Source organism: Triticum dicoccoides, chromosome 6B, assembly GCF_002162155.2.
Source record: "Triticum dicoccoides isolate Atlit2015 ecotype Zavitan chromosome 6B, WEW_v2.0, whole genome shotgun sequence".
NCBI classification, from domain to species: domain Eukaryota; kingdom Viridiplantae; phylum Streptophyta; class Magnoliopsida; order Poales; family Poaceae; genus Triticum; species Triticum dicoccoides.
In genome coordinates, this window is record NC_041391.1 from 64,465,605 (window position 1) to 64,488,947 (window position 23,343).

Genomic DNA, 23,343 nt, shown 5'->3' on the forward strand with positions numbered 1-23,343 from the left:
TTTAGCAATTTAACGCAAACAACAATTTTAAACATTTTAAATATTTTTATCATGATGCGGATGACATAAACAAGTTTTATGCAATTTTATGAAAATGTTGACATGAACATGTTATGAAGCATTTGGTCACCATGGCGGAACGAGAGGGGTGCCACGGCAACAACAACGGAGGGTGCCATGGCAACGACAACGAAAATGGTGCCACGACAACATTTCGATGATCCGACAACTCGTCGAGATGTCGGTGCAAAAGAAAGTGTGGACGTACGCAACATGCAAAAGAAGGTGGGGTGATCCCGGATACCGGGTTCCCACGGGTTAACGGCATGGCAAACGAGGAGGAACGTGCACAAAGCAAACGGGCACGGTGCAAACATACAGTTCATCTCATACAACATGCATTCTTGGAAGGTCGTCTCGGCGGTTATACCTTTGAAGCGTGCATTTCGGGGCGGTTCGGGTTCGGTACGATGCAGAGGAAGTAGTGGTACTCATTCCATAGACGAACTTGATGAGACATGGTTGTCGTGGTACTTGACGTTATCCAAGACGGTATTGGTGTATCCGTGCGTAGAGGTACTGGCAGTTTTGTGTTGTCGGTCTTGACGATCCAAAACGAAGCAACTCCAGGGCCTCGAGTGGCAGCAGCAAGGAGGTGAAGGAGCCCTGGCTGGAGATGGTCTAGGCATCAGCAAACCACGAGCAAGGTGGGGCTTCTGGGCCAAGGTGGAGGTTCTCGGTCCTCGGGCACGAGCGGGAGGCGGACAGCAGCGGACGAAGGCGGCACTGAGGCGACGGGGGACAAGGGCGAGGTAGCGTCGCGGGGTTGTGGGAGGCGAAGCCACATAGGCGGCGCAGCTGCTGTTGGTGAGGCGGCAGGGCAACTGGGATGGATGGCGCCGGTGGAGATGCAGGTGTGGAGCCACCGGAGTTGGACAAGGAGGAGGCATCGACGGAGATGATGGGGAACGAGCGCCGGAAGAGCAGCGGCAGCAAGGCACGGTCTCCATGGGAGGCTTCGGGAAGAGCTCGATGCGGCAGCCTGGACCATGGGGACGAGGTCCTCGGTTGCAGGGATGGGAGGAGCGGCGGTCTCAGGCGAGGCTTCATGCCGGCAACGGAGGACGCGCTACAGCGCAACCATGTCGTAGGAGCTACGGGGAGGAGAAGGAGGCGCCCGGCAGCGACGAGCCGAAGGACGGTGGGGACGAGGGAGCTCCTCTCCCTGACGCGAGGAGGGAGATGAGTGGAGGGGAAAGGGGATCGAGGACGATTCCGATCAGGACGAGTGGCTGGCAGCGGAGTGGGGAATGAGAGGGAGAGATCGAGAGGAGGGGTCGGGGCTAGGGTTTAGCAAGGGCACGGCTGGCCAAGGCCATGGGCCTAGGGATTATTTTCCCGGACTCACAAAGTTATGAGGAATTCGACAAAAATGGCCTGAGGATTTTTAGAGGAAGTAAAATCCACACGCGTTGGATTTAACTCGGCAAGTTTGAATCTCGAAACCCATTCGAATGAACTCCAAATGGGTTGAAATTATAAGGGGTGACCCGACACACCAGATGTGATTTATGGGCAGATTTGGAACATTTATGGAGAAGTAAAATTGCAACTCAATTTTACTAAAAGGTCAAAAAGGAAGGATAGGAGGTTGAGTCGGATAAAAGAAGAGTTGAAGAATAATGCAAATGTGTTATGGGTGATTTCCAGTTAATGGAATATTTATTATATGTCCCTAATAATATTGGGAGTATATGTTCTAAAGAGAAATCACCATTGTGAATATCCCTCAATTTAAATGGACCGAGGATCCACACAATTTATTTATAAGAGTTATAAAAAATTAATGATATGATGGCATGGTGACATGATGCAATGCAAAAATAAAAGAGCAAGCACAAAATAAACACACGGCAATAACAAAATAACTGGGCGGCATCTGGAGCGTCGGTCTTGGGGAGTCACATACATGGGTGAGAGGATGGTGAGGTACGTTTAGCCAATGATTATGCATGAATCGCATGGCATGGTTTTTGTTTTTGAATACAAAAATACTTCGTCTTGCTCTTTAATGGTTGTTGGGTGGTCAAACTATGCAGGTTCTTGGCAGAAAGAGGGGCATTGGTTCTTCTCGATAATAAGGATGGAACTATAGGAATGGAGGAAATCTATGGAAAGATTGCAGGAGGAAGTTATGGGTGCTCCTGGGATGCCTTCCAAACTTACAAGCACTTGAAGTTGCTTGGCTACATTGTTGGACGATATGATATTCCCTAGAAAATGAAGCATAGCCATTCTGGTGAAGTCATTGATTCCCCCAAGAGTCTAGATGACACAAACCAAAGCTTTTATAAAGCCAATGGTGCCTGCAATGACATCACCAAATTGCTCAAACGAATGCACATAGATGGCATGTATCCATCCTTAGAAGCGCATCCACCAAATAGAAAATTTAAGAAGTCGTTCCCAGGAGTCCCTTGTTTCCTCATATGTTTGTTAAGGTAATGTTACTTTTCCTTCACATAGATGGCATGGATCCATGCTTTTAAACTTGTGCATCATTTTCGTTTACAGTGATCCATGCATTTGCTTTTAAACTTGTGTGTAATTTTCGTTTACGGTGATCCATGCCCTGGTTATCTCTTGACATGAGTGCTTAAGTTTTTGGTCATATGTTTGATATTATTTTAGTTGTCTATCGTTTGAAATGTATGACTTCCCCTATCATGTATATGTTCTGAAACTTCTGTGTATTTAGGTGCATGATGTGTCTGATGTTTGATGTGTTATTGGCTGTCTGTGCACATGGAAATATTTTCTATATTGTTAATTATTTTTTGTGCACATATATTTAATTTACTTGTTCTGTTATGCATGAGTGGTGATCACATTTGAGCTACAAAAATGCAAGTAATTTAAGCCTAATATCAAAGGCGAGCGAATATTTTAGAGAAAAGTGATGGAATATTTTTGGTTTCTAAGCATAGTTATAATAAGCTGAAGTATTCTTGCAATCAAATCGTGCAATCAGTCATGGTTCCCTATATTTATATGCATATCATGTGTCCATCAGTTGCAAGTTGCGACTTAACACAAGTTCTTATCGTCTTCTAGACCGACCTTTACCAAAGAAAAAAAATCTGATTCTAAGAAACGATAGGTCGGTAGGTAGCAATGAGGTGTGCAAAGCCATCAATAAATTGCAGAACAGAACTATCAGAAGCTGTAGAAGTAGGAGATGCAAAAAAGGTTCTCAATATACAAACTTGGGCTTAATATCTAATGGTTGGTTTAACGGAATCCATTGATTATCATTCTTGGCCATGTTTATTATAGTATGGAAATGCATTCATTTTCTTTGCATCGATTGTAATCCGCAATACTATCGGAGTAAAAGAAGGGATCTAAGGAAGAATGTAGGCTAAACCTTTTGATTTTTTATTAGTAACAAGTAAATATTTTGTTTGGAGGTAAGAAACTTGCGATATTGAGGGGATAAATTGTTGGGGAATGTTGCAGAAAATAAAAAATTTCTACGCTTCACCAAGATCAATCTATGGAGTCATCTAGCAACAAGAGAGAGGAGTGCATCTACATACCCTTGTAGATCGCAAGCGGAAGCGTTCAAGAGAACGGGGTTGATGGAGTCGTACTCGTCGTGATCCAAATCACTGAAGATCCTAGTGCCGAACGGACGGCACCTCCGAGTTCAACACACGTACGGTTGGGAAGACGTCTCCTCCTTCTTGATCCAGCAAGGGGGGAGGATAGGTTGATGGAGATCCAGCAGCACGACGGCGTGGTGGTGGAAGTAGCGGGGAATCTCGGCAGGGCTTCGCCAAGCTCAGCGAGAGGGAGAGGTGTTGCGGGGGGAGAGGGAGGCGCCAGTGACTAGGGTGCGCAGCCCTCCCTCCCCCCTCTTTATATAGGGGCCCTGAGGGGGCGCCGGCCCCTCAGATATCCAATCTCAAGGGGGGGGCCGGCGGCCAAAGGGGGGACTTGGCCCCCAAGTCAGGTGGGGCGCCCCCCACCCCTAGGGTTTCCAACCCTAGGCGCAGGGGAGGCCCAAGGGGGGTGCACTAGCCCACCAGGGGCTGGTCCCCTTCCCACTTCAGCCCATGGGGCCCTCCGGGATAGGTGGCCCCACCCGGTGGACCCCCGGGACCCTTCCGGTGGTCCCGGTACAATATCGGTGACCCCCGAAACTTTCCCGGTGGCCGAAACTGGACTTCCTATATACAAATCTTCACCTCCGGACCATTCCGGAACTCCTCGTTACGTCCGGGATCTCATCCGGGACTCCGAACAACTTTCGAGTTACCGCATACTAATATCTCTACAACCCTAGCGTCACCGAACCTTAAGTGTGTAGACCCTATGGGTTCGGGAATCACGCAGTCATGACCGAGACAGCTGTCCGGCCAATAACCAATAGCGGGATCTGGATACCCATGTTGGTTCCCACATGTTCCACGATGATCTCATCGAATGAACCACGATGTTGAGGATTCAAGTAATCCCGTATACAATTCCCTTTGTCAATCGGTACGTTACTTGCCCGAGATTCGATCGTCGGTATCCCAATACCTCGGTCAATCTCGTTACCGGCAAGTCACTTTACTCGTACCGTAATGCATGATCCCGTGACCAACCACTTGGTCACATTGAGCTCATTATGATGATGCATTACCGAGTGGGCCCAGAGATACCTCTCCGTCATACGGAGTGACAAATCCCAGTCTCGATCCGTGTCAACCCAACAGACACTTTCGGGGATACCTGTAGTATACCTTTATAGTCACCCAGTTATGTTGTGACGTTTGGTACACCCAAAGCACTCCTACGGTATCCGGGAGTTACACGATCTCATGTTCTAAGGAAATGATACTTGACATTGGAAAAGCTCTAGCAAACGAACTACACGATCTTGTGCTATGCTTAGGATTGGGTCTTGTCCATCACATCATTCTCCTAATGATGTGATCCCGTTATCAATGACATCCAATGTCCATAGTCAGGAAACCATGACTATCTGTTGATCAACAAGCTAGTCAACTAGAGGCTCACTAGGGAGATGTGGTCTATGTATTCACACATGTATTACGATTTCCGGATAACACAATTATAGCATGAATAATAGACAATTATCATGAACAAGGAAATATAATAATAATCATTTTATTATTGCCTCTAGGGCATATTTCCAACAGTCTCCCACTTGCACTAGAGTCAATAATCTAGTTACATTGTGATGAATCGAACACCCATAGAGTTCTGGTGTTGATCATGTTTTGCTCGCGGAAGAGGTTTAGTCAATGGATATACGACATTCTGATCCGTATGCACTATGCAAATATCTATGTCTCCATCTTGAACATTTTCACGAATGGAGTTGAAGCGACGCTTGATGTGCGTGGTCTTCTTGTGAAAACTAGGCTCCTTGGCAAGGGCAATAGCTCCAGTGTTGTCACAAAAGAGAGTGATTGGCCCCGACGCATTGGGTATGACTCCTACGTCGGTGACGAACTCCTTCATCCAGATTGCTTCATGCGCTGCCTCCGAGGCTGCCATGTACTCCGCTTCACATGTAGATCCCGCCATGACGCTTTGCTTGCAACTGCACCAGCTTACTGCCCCACCATTCAAAATATACACGTATCCGGTTTGTGACTTAGAGTCATCCAGATCTGTGTCGAAGCTAGCGTCGACGTAACCCTTTACGACGAGCTCTTCATCACCTCCATAAACGAGAAACATATCCTTAGTCCTTTTCAGGTACTTCAGGATATTCTTGACCACTGTCCAGTGTTCCATGCCGGGATTACTTTGGTACCTTCCTACCAAACTTACGGCAAGGTTTACATCAGGTCTAGTACACAACATGGCATACATAATAGACCCTATAGCCGAGGCATAGGGGATGACACTCATCTTTTATCTATCTTCTGCCGTGGTCGGGCATTGAGCCGAGCTCAATTTCACACCTTGCAACACAGGCAAGAACCCCTTCTTGGACTAATCCATATTGAACATCTTCAATATCTTATCAAGGTATGTGCTTTGTGAAAGACCTATGAGGCGTCTCGATCTATCCCTATAGATCTTGATGCCTAATATGTAAGCAGCTTCTCCAAGGTCCTTCATTGAAAAACACTTATTCAAGTAGGCCTTAATGCTGTCCAAAAGTTATATATCATTTCCCATCAAAAGTATGTCATCTACATATAATATGAGAAATGCTACAGAGCTCCCACTCACTTTCTTGTAAATGCAGGCTTCTCCATAAGTCTGCATAAACCCAAACGCTTTGATCATCTCATCAAAGTGAATGTTCCAACTCCGAGATGCTTGCACCAGCCCATAAATGGATCGCTGGAGCTTGCATACCTTGTTAGCATTCTTAGGATCGACAAAACCTTCCGGCTGCATCATATACAGTTCTTCCTTAAGATAGCCGTTAAGGAATGCCGTTTTGACGTCCATTTGCCATATCTCATAATCATAGTATGCGGCAACTGCTAACATGATTCGGACGGACTTTAGCTTTGCTACGGGAGAGAAAGTCTCATCGTAGTCAACCCCTTGAACTTGCTGATAACCCTTAGCGACAAGTCGAGCTTTATAGATGGTAACATTACCATCCGCGTCTGTCTTCTTCTTAAAGATCCATTTGTTTTCTATCGCTCGCCGATCATCGGGCAAGTCTGTCAAAGTCCACACTTTGTTTTCATACATGGATCCTATCTCGGATTGCATGGCTTCAAGCCATTTGTTGGAATCTGGGCCCTCCATAGCTTCTTCATAGTTCAAAGGTTCACCATTGTCTAACAACATGATTTCTAGGACAGGGTTGCCATACCATTCTGGTGTGGAACGTGTCCTTGTGGACCAACGAAGTTCAGTAGCAACTTGATCCTAAGTACCTTGATCATCATCATTAACTTCCTCTCCAGTCGGTGCAGGCACCACAGGAACATCTTCCTGAGCTGCGTTACTTTCCGGTTCAAGAGGCAGTACTTCATCGAGTTCTACTTTCCTCCCACTTATTTCTTTCGAGAGAAACTCTTTCTCCAGAAAGGACCCGTTCTTGGGAACAAAGATCTTGCCTTCGGATCTAAGGTAGAAGGTATACCCAATGGTTTCCTTAGGGTATCCTATGAAGACACATTTTTCCGACTTGGGTTCGAGCTTTTCAGGTTGAAGTTTCTTGACATAAGCATCGCATCCCCAAACTTTTAGAAACGACAACTTAGGTTTCTTCCCAAACCATAATTCATACGGTGTCATCTCAACGGATTTAGACGGTGCCCTATTTAAAGTGAATGTAGCTGTCTCTAGAGCGTATCCCCAAAATGATAGCGGTAAATTGGTGAGTGACATCATAGATCGCACCATATCCAATAGAGTGCGATTACGACATTCGGACACACCGTTACGTTGAGGTGTTCCAAGCGGCGTGAGTTGTGAAACGATTCCACATTTCCTTAAGTGCGTACCAAATTCCTGACTTAAATATTCTCCTCCACGATCTGATCGTAAGAACTTTATTTTTCGGTCACGTTGATTCTCTACCTCATTCTAAAATTCCTTGAACTTTTCAAAGGTCTCAGACTTGTGTTTCATCAAGTAGACATACCCATATCTACTTAAGTCGTCAGTGAGAGTGAGAACATAATGATAGCCACCGCGAGCCTCAATGCTCATTGGACCGCACACATCAGTATGTATAATTTCCAATAAGTTGGTTGCTCGCTCCATTGTTCCGGAGAACGGAGTCTTGGTCATTTTACCCATGAGGCATGGTTCGCACGTGTCAAATGATTCGAAATCAAGAGACTCCAAAAGTCCATCTGTATGGAGCTTCTTCATGCGTTTGACACCAATGTGACCAAGGCGGCAGTACCACAGATATGTGGGACTATCATTATCAATCTTAATATGTGTAACATCACGTTCGAGATTCATTAAGAATAAACCATTGACCAACGGGGCATGACCATAAAACATATCTCTCATATAAATAGAACAACCATTATTCTCGGATTTAAATGAGTAGCCATCTCGTATTAAACAAGATCTAGATAAAATGTTCATGCTCAAAGCTGGCACTAAATAACAATTATTGAGGTTTAAAACTAATCCCGTAGGTAAATGTAGAGGTAGCGTGCCGACGGCGATCACATCGACCTTGGAACCATTCCCGACGCGCATCGTCACCTCGTCCTTTTTATTCCGCAGCTCCTGTTTGAGTTACAAATATGAGCAACCGCACCGGTATCAAATACCCAGGAGCTACTACGAGTACTGGTAAGGTACACATCAATTACATGTATATCACATATACCTTTAGTGTTGCCGGCCTTCTTGTCTTCTAAGTACTTGGGGCAGTTCCGCTTCTAGTGTCCGCTTCCCTTGCAATAAAAGCACTCAGTCTCAGGTTTGGGTCCATGCTTTGGCTTCTTCCCGGCAACTGGCTTACCGGGCACGGCAACTCCCTTGCCGTCCTTCTTGAAGTTCTTTTTACCCTTGTCTTTCTTGAAACTAGTGGTTTTATTGACCATCAACACTTGATGTTCCTTTTTGATTTCCACCTCCGCTGATTTCAGCATTGAAAATACTTCAGGAATAGTTTTCATCATCCCCTGCATATTGTAGTTCATCACAAAGCTCTTGTAGCTAGGTGAGAGCGACTGAAGGATTCTGTCAATGACCGCCTCGTCCGGGAGGTTAATGTCCAGCTGGGACAAGCGGTTGTGCAACCCAGACATTTTGAGTATGTGCTCACTGACAGAACTATTTTCCTCCATCTTACAACTATAGAACTTGTCGGAGACTTCATATCTCTCGACCCGGGCATGAGCTTGGAAAACCATTTTCAACTCTTCGAACATCTCATATGCTCCGTGTTGCTCAAAACGCTTTTGGATCCCCGGTTCTAAGCTGTAAAGCATGCCGCACTGAACAAGGGAGTAGTCATCAACATGCGACTGCCAGGCGTTCATAACATCTTGAGTTGCGGGGAAAACGGGTGCTTCACCTAGCGGTGCATCTAGGACATATGCTCTTTTGGCAACTATGAGGATGATCCTCAAGTTCTGGACCCAGTCCGTGTAGTTGCTGCCATCGTTTTTCAGCTTGGTTTTCTCTAGGAACGCGTTGAAGTTGAGGGCAACATTAGCGTGGGCCATTTGATCTACAAGACATATTGCAAAAGTTTTTAGACTAAGTTCATTATAATTAAGTTCATCTAATCAAATTATTTAATGAACTCCCACTCAGATAGACATGCCTCTAGTCATCTAAGTGATCCATGATCTGAGTCAACTAGACCATGTCCGATCATCACGTGAGACGGACTAATCACCATCGGTGAACATCTTCATGTTGATCATTTCTTCTATATGACTCATGTTCGACCTTTCGGTCTCTTGTGTTCCAAGGCCATGTCTGTACATGCTAGGCTCGTCAAGTCAACCTAAGTGTTTTTGCATGTGTAAATCTGTCTTACACCCGTTGTATGTGGACGTTAGAATCTATCACACCCGATCATCACGTGGTGCTTCGAAACAACGAACTTTTGCAACGGTGCACAGTTAGGGGGAACACTTTCTTGAAATTATTATGAGGGATCATATTATTTACTACCGTATTTCTAAGCAAATAAGATGCAAAAACATGATAAACATCACATGCAATCAAAAAGTGATATGATATGGCCAATATCATTTTGCTCCTTTTGATCTCCATCTTCGGGGCGCCATGATCATAATCGTCACCGGCATGACACCATGATCTCCATCATCATTATCTCCATCATCGTATCTCCATGAAGTTGTTCGCCAACTATTACTTCTACTACTATGGCTAACGGTTTAGCAATAAAGTAAAGTAATTACATGGCGTTTATTCAATGACACGCGGGTCATACAATAATTAAGACAACTCCTATGGCTCCTTTCGGTTGTCATACTCATCGACATGCAAGTCGTGATTCCTATTACAAGAACATGATCAATCTCATACATCACATATATATCATTCATCACATCCTTTTGGCCATATCACATCACAAGGCATATGCTGCAAAAACAAGTTAGACGTCCTCTAATTGTTGTTGCATGTTTTTACATGGCTGCAATAGGGTTCTAGTAAGAACGTTTCTTACCTACGTCAAAACCACAACGTGATATGCCAATTTCTATTTACCCTTCATAGGGACCCTTTTCATCGAATCCGATCCGACTAAAGTGGGAGAGAGAGACACCCGCTAGCCATCTGATGCAACTAGTGCATGTCAGTCGGTGGAACCTGTCTCACGTAAGCGTACGTGTAAGGTCGGTCCGGGCCGCTTCATCCCATGATGCCGCCAAAACAAGATAAGACTAGTAGTGGCAAGTAAATTGAAAAAATCTACGCCCACAACAAAATTGTGTTATACTCGTGCATAGAAACTACACATAGACCTAGCTCATGATGCCACTATTGGGGAACGTTGCAGAAAATAAAAAATTTCTACGCTTCACCAAGATCAATCTATGGAGTCATCTAGCAATGAGAGAGAGGAGTGCATCTACATACCCTTGTAGATCGCGAGCGGAAGCGTTCAAGAGAACGGGGTTGATGGAGTCGTACTCGTCGTGATCCAAATCACCGAAAATCCTAGTGCAGAACGGACGGCACCTTCGCGTTCAACACACGTACGGTTGGGAAGACGTCTCCTCCTTCTTGATCCAGCAAGGGGGAAGGAGAGGTTGATGGAGATCCAGCGGCACGACGGCGTGGTGGTGGAAGTAGCGGGGAATCTCGGCAGGGCTTTGCCAAGCTGAGCGAGAGGGAGATGTGTTGCGGGGGGAGAGGGAGGCGCCAGGGACTAGGGTGCGCAGCCCTCCCTCCCCCCCTCTTTATATAGGGGCCCCGGGGGGGCCCTTAGAGATCCAATCTCAAGGGGGGCGGCGGCCAAAGGGGGGACTTGCCCCCCAAGTCAGGTGGGGCGCCCCCCACCCCTAGGGTTTCCAACCCTAGGCACAGGGGAGGCCCAAGGGGGGGCGCACAAGCCCACCAGGGGCTGGTTCCCTTCCCACTTCAGCCCATGGGGCCCTCCGGGAAAGGTGGCCCCACCCGGTGGACCCCCGGGACCCTTCCGGTGGTCCTGGTACAATACCGGTGACCCCCGAAACTTTCCCGGTGGCCGAAACTGGACTTCCTATATACAAATCTTCACCTCCGGACCATTTCAGAACTCCTCGCGACGTTCGGGATCTCATCCGGGACTCCAAAAAACTTTTGGGTTACCGCATACTAATATCTCTACAACCCTAGCGTCACCGAACCTTAAGTGTGTAGACCCTACGGGTTCGGGAATCACGCAGTCATGACCGAGACAGCTCTCCGGCCAATAACCAATAGCGGGATCTAGATACCCATGTTTGTTCCCACATGTTCCATGATGATCTCATCGAATGAACCACGATGTTGAGGATTCAAGTAATCCCGTATACAATTCCCTTTGTCAATCGGTACGTTACTTGCCCGAGATTCGATCGTCGGTATCCGAATACCTCGTTCAATCTCGTTACCGGCAAGTCACTTTACTCGTACCGTAATGCATGATCCCGTGACCAACCACTTGGTCACATTGAGCTAATTATGATGATGCATTACCGAGTGGGCCCAGAGATACCTCTCCGTCATACTGAGTGACAAATCCCAGTCTCGATCCGTGTCAACCCAACAGACACTTTCGAGGATACCTGTAGTATACCTTTATAGTCACCCAGTTACCTTGTGCCATTTGGTACACCCAAAGCACTCCTACGGTATCCGGGAGTTACACGATCTCATGGTCTAAGGAAATGATACTTGACATTGGAAAAGCTCTAACAAACGAACTACACGATCTTGTGCTATGCTTAGGATTGGGTCTTGTCCATCACATCATTCTGCTAATGATGTGATCCCGTTATCAATGACATCCAATGTCCATAGTCAGGAAACCATGACTATATGTTGATCAACAAGCTAGTCAACTAGAGGCTCACTAGGGACATGTTGTGGTCTATGTATTCACACATGTATTACGATTTCCGGATAACACAATTATAGCATGAATAATAGACAATTATCATGAACAAGGAAATATAATAATAATCATTTTATTATTGCTTCTAGGGCATATTTCCAACATAAATACCAACTAATCAAGAGACATGAGACAACCCACAAAGAAATTGATCATGATCAAAGAGAAGAATCATTCTGAGCGAGTACATAAGAAGCGATCCAGTTTTTTTTATCGGTTCCAGGGGAAGACCAAAGATCTTGCGTGGCAGGTCCGCCAGAAAACTCAAAAGAGAAAGAAGTCTCGTTATAACTTTTTGCTATTCGTTTTGGCGCAGAGACAAGCCACTGTCAATGGATGAACCAGAAACCATGGAGAACAAGTTTGACGGCATTCCTTTTAGGTTTTGTCAAGTTGATAATGGATGTATCAGCTTTCTCTCCTTGGACAGAGTTACACTTCTCCAACATGGTAACGAATCTTGGGGCGCCCGCTCTTCTTCGACATATTTCTAGTGGCTGCTTGGAGTTTGTGGAAGGAAAGAAACAACAAACATTTCAGAAGAATTGCTCCAAGCATCGATAGTTGGTCGAGGAGATTTAAGGAGTACTTTGGCCTCCTCCAACATAGGACTAAAGGTGCTAACCCTGCCTTCATTTCTTCTTTTATTTCTGATCTACACTAAAAGTAGCTCTTTCTCTTCCCCTACGTAACCCAAGCTTGTCTGGGTTGGGAGGAACTTGTTTGTAAAAATGTAACAGTGTAACATCTCTATACATATATATGAAAACACAGTAGGAGCCTTTCCTACTGTCCTTTCCCTAAAAAAACAGAGTTACACTTCCCAGTTTGCCCTGATTGATAGCAGCGTGAATGTTTGTTTAGTTTTCGACTGTTCTTAGACCAGTGACTCAGTCTGCACCAGGATGTTTTTTTGAAATGAAGGCAAATGATTTGCCTCATCTATTAAATAAGGGAGAAAAGATATTTTAGAGTATTACAATGGCCACAAACAAAACGACATGCCAATTACTCGCGCAATACAATAAGCCCTAGTATCTTTGTACCCACGGTAACCCAAAGCTTAGCCTCGTCAACGATTGCGTTTAGAAGGATTGGTGGCGGTGTACTCTTGTGGCGGAAGACACGAGCATTCCTCTCGTTCCATATTGTCTAGGAGACGAGCTTTGTGAGAGAGGCCAAGTCTCGTCCATTGGGGTTATGAATGTCGGTTCCCTTGTCGCACCACTCCATAATGGACCCCTCCAGATGCCACGAGGTTGTGTCAACATGCACCAGACCAAACTTCTGGATGACCAAATTCCATAGCTGAATGGTGAAGCGACACTTGTAGAATAGGTGTGCACCAGACTTGCCGTCCTTTTTACAAAGGGGACAAAGACCGAAGTTTGCCCACCCGTGCTTTTCCAGGCGGCCGGCAGTCTAGATCCGGTCTTGTAGAGCCAACCAAGCAAAGAATTTGACTTTAGGTGGGGCCCAAGCTTTAACCATGAGGTCCATGGGTGAAAGCGTCAATCCGAGGAATTGGGCCCTATTGGCGCTGGCCGCCGAATAGATCCCATCGTTGGAGTGCTTACAAACAAGGTCATCATCCGCCTGATTGTCTAGGTGGAAATCATGCACAAGCATCCAGAGGGTGAAGGATTGGCATATGTGAGCATCAGAGATGACAAAGTCGCGACCAATCTTAAATATCCAAGCATTTCCAATGAGGGCCTCCCTTACTTTCCTTTTTTTTCTTGGAGGCCTCAAAGATCAGAGGGGCAATGTCTTTAGGCTTTCGCCCAAGGAGCCACAGAGAGTCCCAAAAAGGCGTTTTGGCACCATTGCCAACGGTGATGGTCGTTGAGGAGTAGAAGAAATTAAGGTCCTCCTCCATGCAAGGGTTACCAAGGCCCACCCAGTGCTTGCGTGGGTCCTTCCACTCATACCATGACCATCTTAGCCATAGTACACAGGCAAACTTGTCAGTGTTGAGAACCCCAAGGCCTCCATATTCCTTAGGGCGACAGACGATCTCCCAATGGACCTTGCACTTGGCCCCGGTCATTTTATCAGAACCTGACCAGAGGAAGGCCCTCTCGAGTTTGTTAATATTATGCAGGGAGCTCGGAGGCACAATGAGAGGCGTGATGGCGTACACCACTTGGGAGGTGATGACGGATTTGATAAGGGTCGTGTGCCCAATGGTGGTGATGTTTTGCCCCTCCCAAGTGACCAACTTACTCGCCACCTTGTCCTCAAGGTATTGGAAATCCACCCTCTTGAGCTGCCACACCGAGAGGGGGAGTCCCACGTACTTCATTGGAAATGAGGCTTTGGTCACCGGCGTGCTACCAAGAATATGGTCCAAGTCAATGTGATTGCACCGAATTGGCACTGTTAGATAATAACGAGAAATAAACTAGATAGAGAGACACGGATTTTTACGTGGAAACCCTTGCGAGAGAAAACCACGGACGCACGAAGGCGCAATCACTATGATGGAGGAGTATTACAAGCACGAGACGACAGACCGTCTGAAGTGCGACTACATGGGGTATATAAGAGGGCAATACATGAGAGTCCTTGGAGGACAAGTAAACGAGTTGTACTCGTACGCGTCGACGTCGACGCAAAGGCCCACACCGTTTGTACTACGTCTAGTCCAACACGGTACTAGAATTTAGATCATAATTTAACAATCTCCACCTTGATCCAAATTCCCTCCAGTAGTCGAAGAAAGTGAATAACTCCATCCAAATGAGCATAAACACCTTGTGCGTGAAAGTCCATCGGACTAGTGAGAAATACCAACTAAGCCTGAGCAAATCTCAAACTTATTGGTAGGAACTGGCTTTGTCATCATATCAGCAGGATTATCATGAGTACTTATCTTGCATACTTTCAAATCACCTTCAGCAACAACATCTCGAATATAGTGAAATCTAACATCAATGTGCTTTGTCCTCTCATGATACATTGGATTCTTTGTAAGATATATGGCACTTTGACTGTCAGAAAATATGGTAGGGCAAGATGAATCTCCACAAAGCTCAGTGTACAAACCTCTCAACCAGATAGCTTCTTTGCATGCCTCAGAAATAGCCATATACTCGGCATCAGTAGTGGAACAAGCCACAATAGACTGCAAAGTTGCTCTCCAACTCACAGCACAACCACCAATGGTGAAAACATAACCTGTGAGCAATCTTCTCTTATCCAAATCACCAGCAAAATCAGAATCAACAAAACCAACAAGTCCATCTCCAGTTTTCCCAAACTGTAAATAAGCATTAGAAGTACCACGCATGTATCTGAAAATCCACTGAACTGCTTTCCAATGCTCTTTTCCAGGATTAGCCATGTATCTACTGACAACACTCAATGCATATGATAAGTCAGGACGAGAACAAACCATGGCGTACATAAGTGAACCAACTGCACTTGAATAGGGAACTCTAGACATGTACTCAATATCGGAATCTGACTTAGGACATAAAGCTGATGACAATTTGAAGTGTGCAGCTAATGGAGTACTTACTGGCTTGGCATTATGCATATTAAAACGACGAAGAACTTTATCAATATATCCCTTCTGACTTAGATATACTTTTCTAGATGGTCTATCTCTAGATATTTCCATGCCAAGAATTTTCTTTGCTGCACCCAAATCCTTCATCTCAAATTCATTACTCAATTGCTTCTTTAGTTCATTAATCTCTGACATACTCTTTGCAGCAATAAGCATATCATCAACATAAAGGAGCAAGTAAATAGTTGAACCTTTGACAGTTTTCAAATAAACACAACTATCATAATTAGACCTTTTGAAACCTTGAGAGAGCATAAAGGTGTCAAATCTCTTGTACCACTGTCTAGGGGATTGCTTCAATCCATAAAGAGATTTCTTTAACTTGCAGACAAGCTTTTCTTTTCCAGGAATAAGAAAACCTTCAGGTTGTTCCATATAAATATCCTCTTCTAATTCTCCATGTAAAAATGCAGTTTTAACATCCAATTGTTCAAGCTCAAGATCATGCATGGCAACAATACTGAGTAAAGTGCGAATAGAGCTATGCTTCACAACAGGAGAAAAGACTTCATTATAGTCAATACCTGGAATCTGGCTATAACCTTTAGAAACTAACCTTGCTTTATATCTTGTCTCATCATTAGGAGAAATACCTTCTTTCCTCTTGAAAACCCACTTGCAACGAATAGGTTTCTTCTCTCTAGGTAATTTTACTAAATCCCAAGTGCCATTCTTTTCAAGTGATTCCATCTCATCATGCATAGCGGTCATCCACTTATTACTATCACCAGAAATAATAGCCTCGGAATATGAAGAAGGCTCGGCATTACCTTCAATTTCTTCTGCAACAGATAAAGCAAAAGAAACAATATTGCACTCTTCAATTAACCTGTCAGGTTTATTAATACCCCATCTAACTCTGTCACGTGCAAGATTCCAACTGGGTGGAACAATAGGCTGATTTGGATTAGGAGTGACATGATCATCATTAACGACGGGTTCATCATGTGCATCAACAATTTCATTACCAGATGTATCACCTGAATCAATAACATGCTCCACCTGAACAGTAGGCTCCTGAACAATAGGCTGCTGTTCACTCTCAACGGGAACATTACTAGATGAAACATCATGTAACATAGCAGATTCATTAAAGATAACATTTCTGCTAATAACAACCTTCTGGGTTTCAGGATTCCACAATTTAAAACCTTTAACACCAAGAAACATGCACTTAACAGCCCTAGGCTCCAACTTTCCATTATCAACATGAGCATAAGCAGTGCAACCAAAAACTCTCAACTGTGAATAATCAGCAGGTGAATCAGACCATACCTCAATTGGAGTTTTCTTATTAAGTGCAATAGATGGTGAACGGTTAATGAGATAACAAGCAGCGGAAGCGGCCTCAGCCCAAAAACGCTTATGCAAACCTGCATTGGACAACATGCAACGGGCTCTGGAAATAATGGTCCTGTTCATACGCTCAGCAACACCGTTTTGTTGAGGAGTATAAGGAACGGTGTAATGTCTGACAATGTCTTCAGACTTGCAATAATTCTTAAATTGCTTAGAACAGAATTCCATACCATTATCAGTGCGAAGTATTTTTACCTTCCTTTCAGTTTGCCTTTCAATCATAATCTTCCACTCCTTAAATGCTGAGAATGCTTCATATTTATGCTTCAAGAAATAAGGTCAAACTTTTCTCGAATAATCATCAATGATAGTCAGCATGTAACTTGCACCACCTAATGACTTCTTGCGAGATGGTTCCCATAAATCAGAATGCACATAATCAAGAATACCTTCAGTTGTGTGAGTCGAAGTATTGAACTTCACCCTCTTGTGCTTGCCGAAGATACAGTGCTCACAAAATTTCAGTAGGTTCATATCCATCAAGAAGACCTCTCTTGTTTAACTCTGCTAAACCAAGTTCACTCATATGTCCAAGACGCATATGCCAAAGGTTAGCAGCATCACAATCAGAATTCTTTGAAACAACTGGAGTAGCGTTACCTGAAACGGTAGAACCTCGAAGGTAATAAAGACCATTGGTCGAACTTAAATCACCTTTCATCACAATAAGGGAACCTTTGGTGACTTTCAAAACACTATCTCCACCTGAATACTTGTACCCCTTTGCATCAAGGGCACTAACAGAGATAAGATTTCTCTTCATCTTCGAAATATACCGAACATCTGTCAAAGTTCTGATCATGACATCAAACATCTTGATTCGAACGGAACCTATGCCTTCAATCTTGCATGGTGAATTATCAAAACCCAAAACGGAACCAGCAGAAGTAGTGGAATCAAAAGTATTAAACCAATCTCTATGTGGACACATATGAAAAGTGCATGCAGTGTCAAGTACCCACTCATCATTGGTCTCAGCACATCCAGCAATAACGACAAGAGCATCATCGGAACTATCATCACGAGCAACGTTAGCAGAATTGTCACCTTGTTTGTTACCTTTCCTCTTTTCCTTGTTCTGCAACTTGAAACACTCAGAGATGTCATGCCCGTCTCTCCTGCAATATCTGCAATACTTCTTGTCTCTGGATTGCGACCGGCCCATGTATCCGTTTTTACTTTTGCCTCTGTTTCCATTATTGGAGTTCTTCTCCTTTGTCCTGCCACGAACAGATAATCCCTCCGCTTGGGATGAACTTGAACCGTCATGAGGCACCATTAATTTCATCTTCTCCTTGGAGTTCAAAGCTTCATAAACTTCATTAAGTGTGAGAGTATCACGACTGTATAATATGGTGTCTCGAAAATTGGTATAAGAACTTGGTAGTGAACAAAGTAACATTAAAGCAGTATCTTCTTCTTCATACTTAACCTCCATTGCAGCTAGATCAGATATGATCTCTTTAAATTCTGAAATATGATTCAAAACATTACCTCCCTCGGGTAACCTGTGCAGGAATAATTTTTGCTTCAGATGCATCTTGCTGGTGAGATCTTTAGTCATGCAAATCCCTTCCAGCTTTAACCATAGAGCGGCGGCAGTTTTCTCGCTCAAAACTTCCTGCAAAATATTATTATGCAAATGGAGTTGAATTTGTGACAAAGCCTTACAATCAATTCTTTTCTCCTCATCAGTCCAATCTTGAATTCGGTTCTTCCCAAAACTATCCAGTGCTTCATCATAGTCGGACTGTGCCAACAACGCCCGCATCTTGACTTGCCATAGGGTAAACCTTGTGTCACGGTCCAGCGGCGGAAGATCGTACTTCATGGATGCCATGAGTCGATAAAACTGTGTACACAAAGTAGTACAAGCCAATAGAAAAATTCTTGACAGAATTTAATATGCGGAGCAAATAGAACAGAGTAAATAGCACCTGGTAGTATTAGGCAGTGGACGTAGCAGACGAACGGAGAACAAAAAAACTGAACTAGTACGAGAGTACAGATTCAGTTGTCCCTTGAGATGACGTGGACTAGTACAACTACAGTTGATGTAGTACTCCAGTAACAACGTAGCTCACACCTTGTTTGATGACGTGCCTCGGTCCTGGCGGCCTTGCGGCAGCGCACCGAAAAACGATCTCGTTTGGATCTCTTCACGTCACGATCGAGGGCAGCCTCTGGACTTATCTGTGTGGGCTTGCGGCAGCGTACGGCGGCTGCTTTGGATATTGGTGAAAAAGAACACCTGTCGAACTCGGCTTCTTACTGTGGCACACTAGAAATCGATCCGGTCTCGGCGGATCACACGACGCGGCGGCGGCGCGCACTGATAACCCTAATCTTCTCGTCTCCAGAAAATCTCGTATCTAAACCATAGCTCTGTATATCACTTGTTAGATAATAACGAGAAATAGACGAGACAGAGAGACACGGATTTTTACGTGGAAACCCTTGCGGGAGAAAACCACGGACGCACGAAGGCGCAATCACTATGATGGAGGAGTATTACAAGCACGAGACGACAGACCGTCTGAAGTGCGACTACATGGGGTATATAAGAGGGCAATACATGAGAGTCCTTGGAGAACAAGTAAACGAGTTGTACTCGTACGCGTCGACGTCAACGCAAAGGCCCACACCATTTGTACTACGTCTAGTCCAACACGGTACTAGAATTTAGATCATAATTTAACAGGCGCCACGAAGCTCTTGTGAAAGTTGGTGCAAAGGCCCGTTGCGTCGCCGAAACCTCTTAAGATGGTTGAGAGGTTGTCAATATCTCGCTTGATAGGAGCCATGAAGTTTCCGCATCATCCGCATATAAAGATGTTCTCAACGTGGCTCCCCGCCCCCGAATCTTGTGGAGGAGTCCCTTCCGAGTTGCCAAGTCCAGAATTTGGTGAAGCGGGTCAACGGCAAGGACAAAGAGCAGCGCGGAGAGGGGGTGCCCTTGCCGAAAGCCACTGTCATGCTTGATGGGGGGACCGGGCAGCCCATTAAGGAGGAATCGGGAGGAGGACGAGCAAAGCAATGCGGCCACCCACTCCCGGAATTTGCTTGGGAACCCCTTGCAGGGTCAAGTATGAACTCCCACTTGACCAAGTCAAAAGCTTTTTTGATGTCCAGCTTGAATATGAGGGCGGGTGTCTTGCATTTGTTCAAGCGGTGAGCAAAATTTTACACATACATGAAGTTGTCATGGATGCCTCTCTTTTTGATGAAAGTGCTTTGGGCATTGGAGACAAGAGCGTCCATGTGGGGCGCGAGATGCAAGGAGAGGATGTAGCTTCTGCACCACTTTACTCAGGACCAAAAAAGTTGCCAGATAGATCTTCATGTCCTCCAGTTATGTGCAGAATCGTGTCCACCTTTGGCTGCTTGGTTACTACTTCCTCCATTCACAAATTATCTCCGCCGTAAGGCTGCTCCACCATACATACATCTAGTGCTTTGGTAGGCGAAGCCCTGCTGGATTTGTTATCTCATATGGATACCGATAGAGGGATCATCTCATTTTTCTTTTGCGTTGAAAACCGGGATCTTTATTAATGTAAAACAGGATTACAATCTGCAGCTAAAAGAACTGCTACATCACTTGGGACATCCTGAAACCAAACATTGGTTTGATGTTCCCTCCTTGCAAATTTAGCTAAGAAATCTGCAATCCCATTTTGAGTACGACTAATTTTAACTAGCTTAAGTTCCCGATCTCCCATAACTAGGTCCTTTACTTCCTCCACAAAGTGGCCGAGATACGACCGATCAAGCATCTTATTTGTTAGCGTCAATACACCTTTGGCACTATCAGTTTGAACAATCATTGGCAGCGGCGTGTGCTGAGTAGCTACCTGTATGCCTTCCTTGATTGCCATTAACTTAGCCTCAAAAACATCACCACAACCTGGTATGTATCGGCAGGAGCAAACAATCATTTGCCCCATGTGATCCCTGACAACGACTCCCACCCCGCCATCTTTACCCGTAACATCAAACGAACCGTCCACTGATACAGCTACCCAACCCATGGCCGACGGAGGCCAATTTAGTGCTAACTGTTGTTGAACAATCTTCACCGGCCGGCGTGGTAAGTCATCTGTTATAATAGCTTTCCCCTTGATCGGATCTCTGCCTTCATCATCTTTGATCAATACAAGTGTACTCCAGTAGCTCTCAAGGAACCGCCTAGTAATATCAATTGTAGGTACTGATTTTCCATGGGTCATCTCATTCCGTAAGTGCCAATTCCTCCAAATGATAAGCAGTACTTTTGCTCTCTCTGATTCACCAATTTTAACCAGCACATCAAACAGCCATTCTGGACCTGTATCCAGCAACTCGGATCTCTCGGGTAGAGTCCAGACTTCTCGCATTGAATCCCACACAGCAGACGCATGCGGGCATGAAATAACAGCATGATAAGAGGATTCCTCCGTCTGTCCACAGCTTACATAGATGTCCACCGGATCTAAATGTCGGTGCTTCTTCAAAACTCTAGTTGGTATCACTCATTGATTCTTGATCGGGAGGAAAAAAATTCTCGCAGTCGGGAGGTTCCATCCTAGATGCGGGAATCACTAGCAACTTCTTCACCAACTTCTAACACCTACTAACAAATCAAAACCGGCTGAAAATTCCAGAAAATAATTGTGTGTGAAGACTACCTGCTGCCGCCGGCTACCCCACCTTGCCGACCAGTCTGCATGTCCCGCCGGTTAGCCACTCTGCCCGTATCGCCGGCCAATCCTTTCATCCCACATGGTAAGCCACTCCACCCGCCCGGCTAACAGCTCCATCTGTCCCGCTGCTCGGCCCCTTCCCTTCATCTCCATCTCTCTTCCTCAAACAACAGCTCGCCGACTGGGGATGAAGATGAAATAAAGCACACGTTATCCACCTGGGTCAGTTATGTGGGAAGATAATAAAACATACAACCCGGCAAAAAAATCAAGGACAAAAAACCAAAAACAGAAAAATATGGATGTGCACGCTGAGATCTGCGTGTCCAGATGTATGTCGGGAATTTTTTGCTGGGGCGAGCGGCAGCGACGCCCGGGGACACCGGCAAGGCCTCGGCCAGGAATGAGCTCTAGCCGACGGAGGCGAGTAAGAAACTTGACAATTCTGGTGCTTCGCCGATTTAAAGGGATGGCCGGGGGCGACGCCAACCCGGCGGTGACGAGAAGGCGGGGCGACGAGGCTGGCGCTCCCCTGCGGTGGCTGGCGGTTCAGCCGGTGATCTGTGGGGTGGCTTGGGTAAAAAGATGAAGAGGGAAGGCATCTTTGAATTGGTTTTGCATCCGTCGGCCGAAAACAAATGGTAAACGTTTGTAGCCGGCGGACCGGCCGAAGCTCGGGCCGGTCATGCTCGGCACGTACGATTGCTTTCCACGTGATCGTCTCTCCTGCACGCTAGCTTCACACGTGGTCCCACGCGTCATAGTGGCATCGTTTCTATCCTTATCTCACTACCTTATCTTCTCGAGACAAAGCCAAAGCCAGCCGAAGAAATCCCCATCCCATTGCGTCGCTCTCTCCTTCGACTCCTTTGCTACCGCCGGCGGCCACCACGTCCATTAATCCCGTCAAAACCACCACTCACCGACGCCCTCTCTGCTACCGCGTCGTGTGGAACACTGGGAGACATGGGGAGCTGCAAGGTTGCGGCGATATGCGAGTTTGTGCGGCAGTAGATGCTTTTTGTCGGCAGGGAGCTAGGGCTGCGTCTGCTTGACGCGCTCGCCGTGGTCTGCTGCCGGCATCTCTGATGCTGCAACCAGCCATGGCCGGAGCTGGAACCGGCCTCACCGGAAGCTGCTATATGCAGTGCGCCATGGCTGGACATAGATCAGTGCGACGACAGCGACGGCAGGATGCTACGATCGACCTGGTGGGATGCTGGAACCGCGGCCAGGCGGAGCTGCAACCGTGGCCTAGAAAAGCTGGAACCGTGCCGGATGCTGGCGAGTTCTACAACCATGGTGGCCAGATGCTGGATCCCGTACAATTTTTTGCTTCTATTGGTGTTTTCAATTTTTTGCTGAAACTAGTGCCCCTTTTGCATTTTTTGCTACCACTCTTTTGTATTTTGCTGGTACCAGCATCAATTTTTGCTACCACCGTGCATTTGATTTGCTGGAACCAACCCCCAACTTTGCATCTTTTGCTACCATCGGCCCTTTTAGTTTGCTGGAGCACATAGAATCATAGATGCAACAACCATTGATGCAGGAGCTGCAACCGTACCTGGTTTTTGCTGGAACCGGCGACCGCGGCGAGCTGTAGGGTGAGCACGGTGAGCTGCAGGGTTACCACGACAAGTTTGTGC

The 23,343-nt window shown here is 45.7% G+C and overlaps 1 pseudogene; it reads left to right on the plus strand.

The window, feature by feature from the left end:
- The first annotated feature begins 889 nt into the window (after positions 1 to 889).
- Positions 890 to 12,573, plus strand: LOC119320741 (annotated as a pseudogene).
- The last annotated feature ends 10,770 nt before the right edge of the window (positions 12,574 to 23,343 follow it).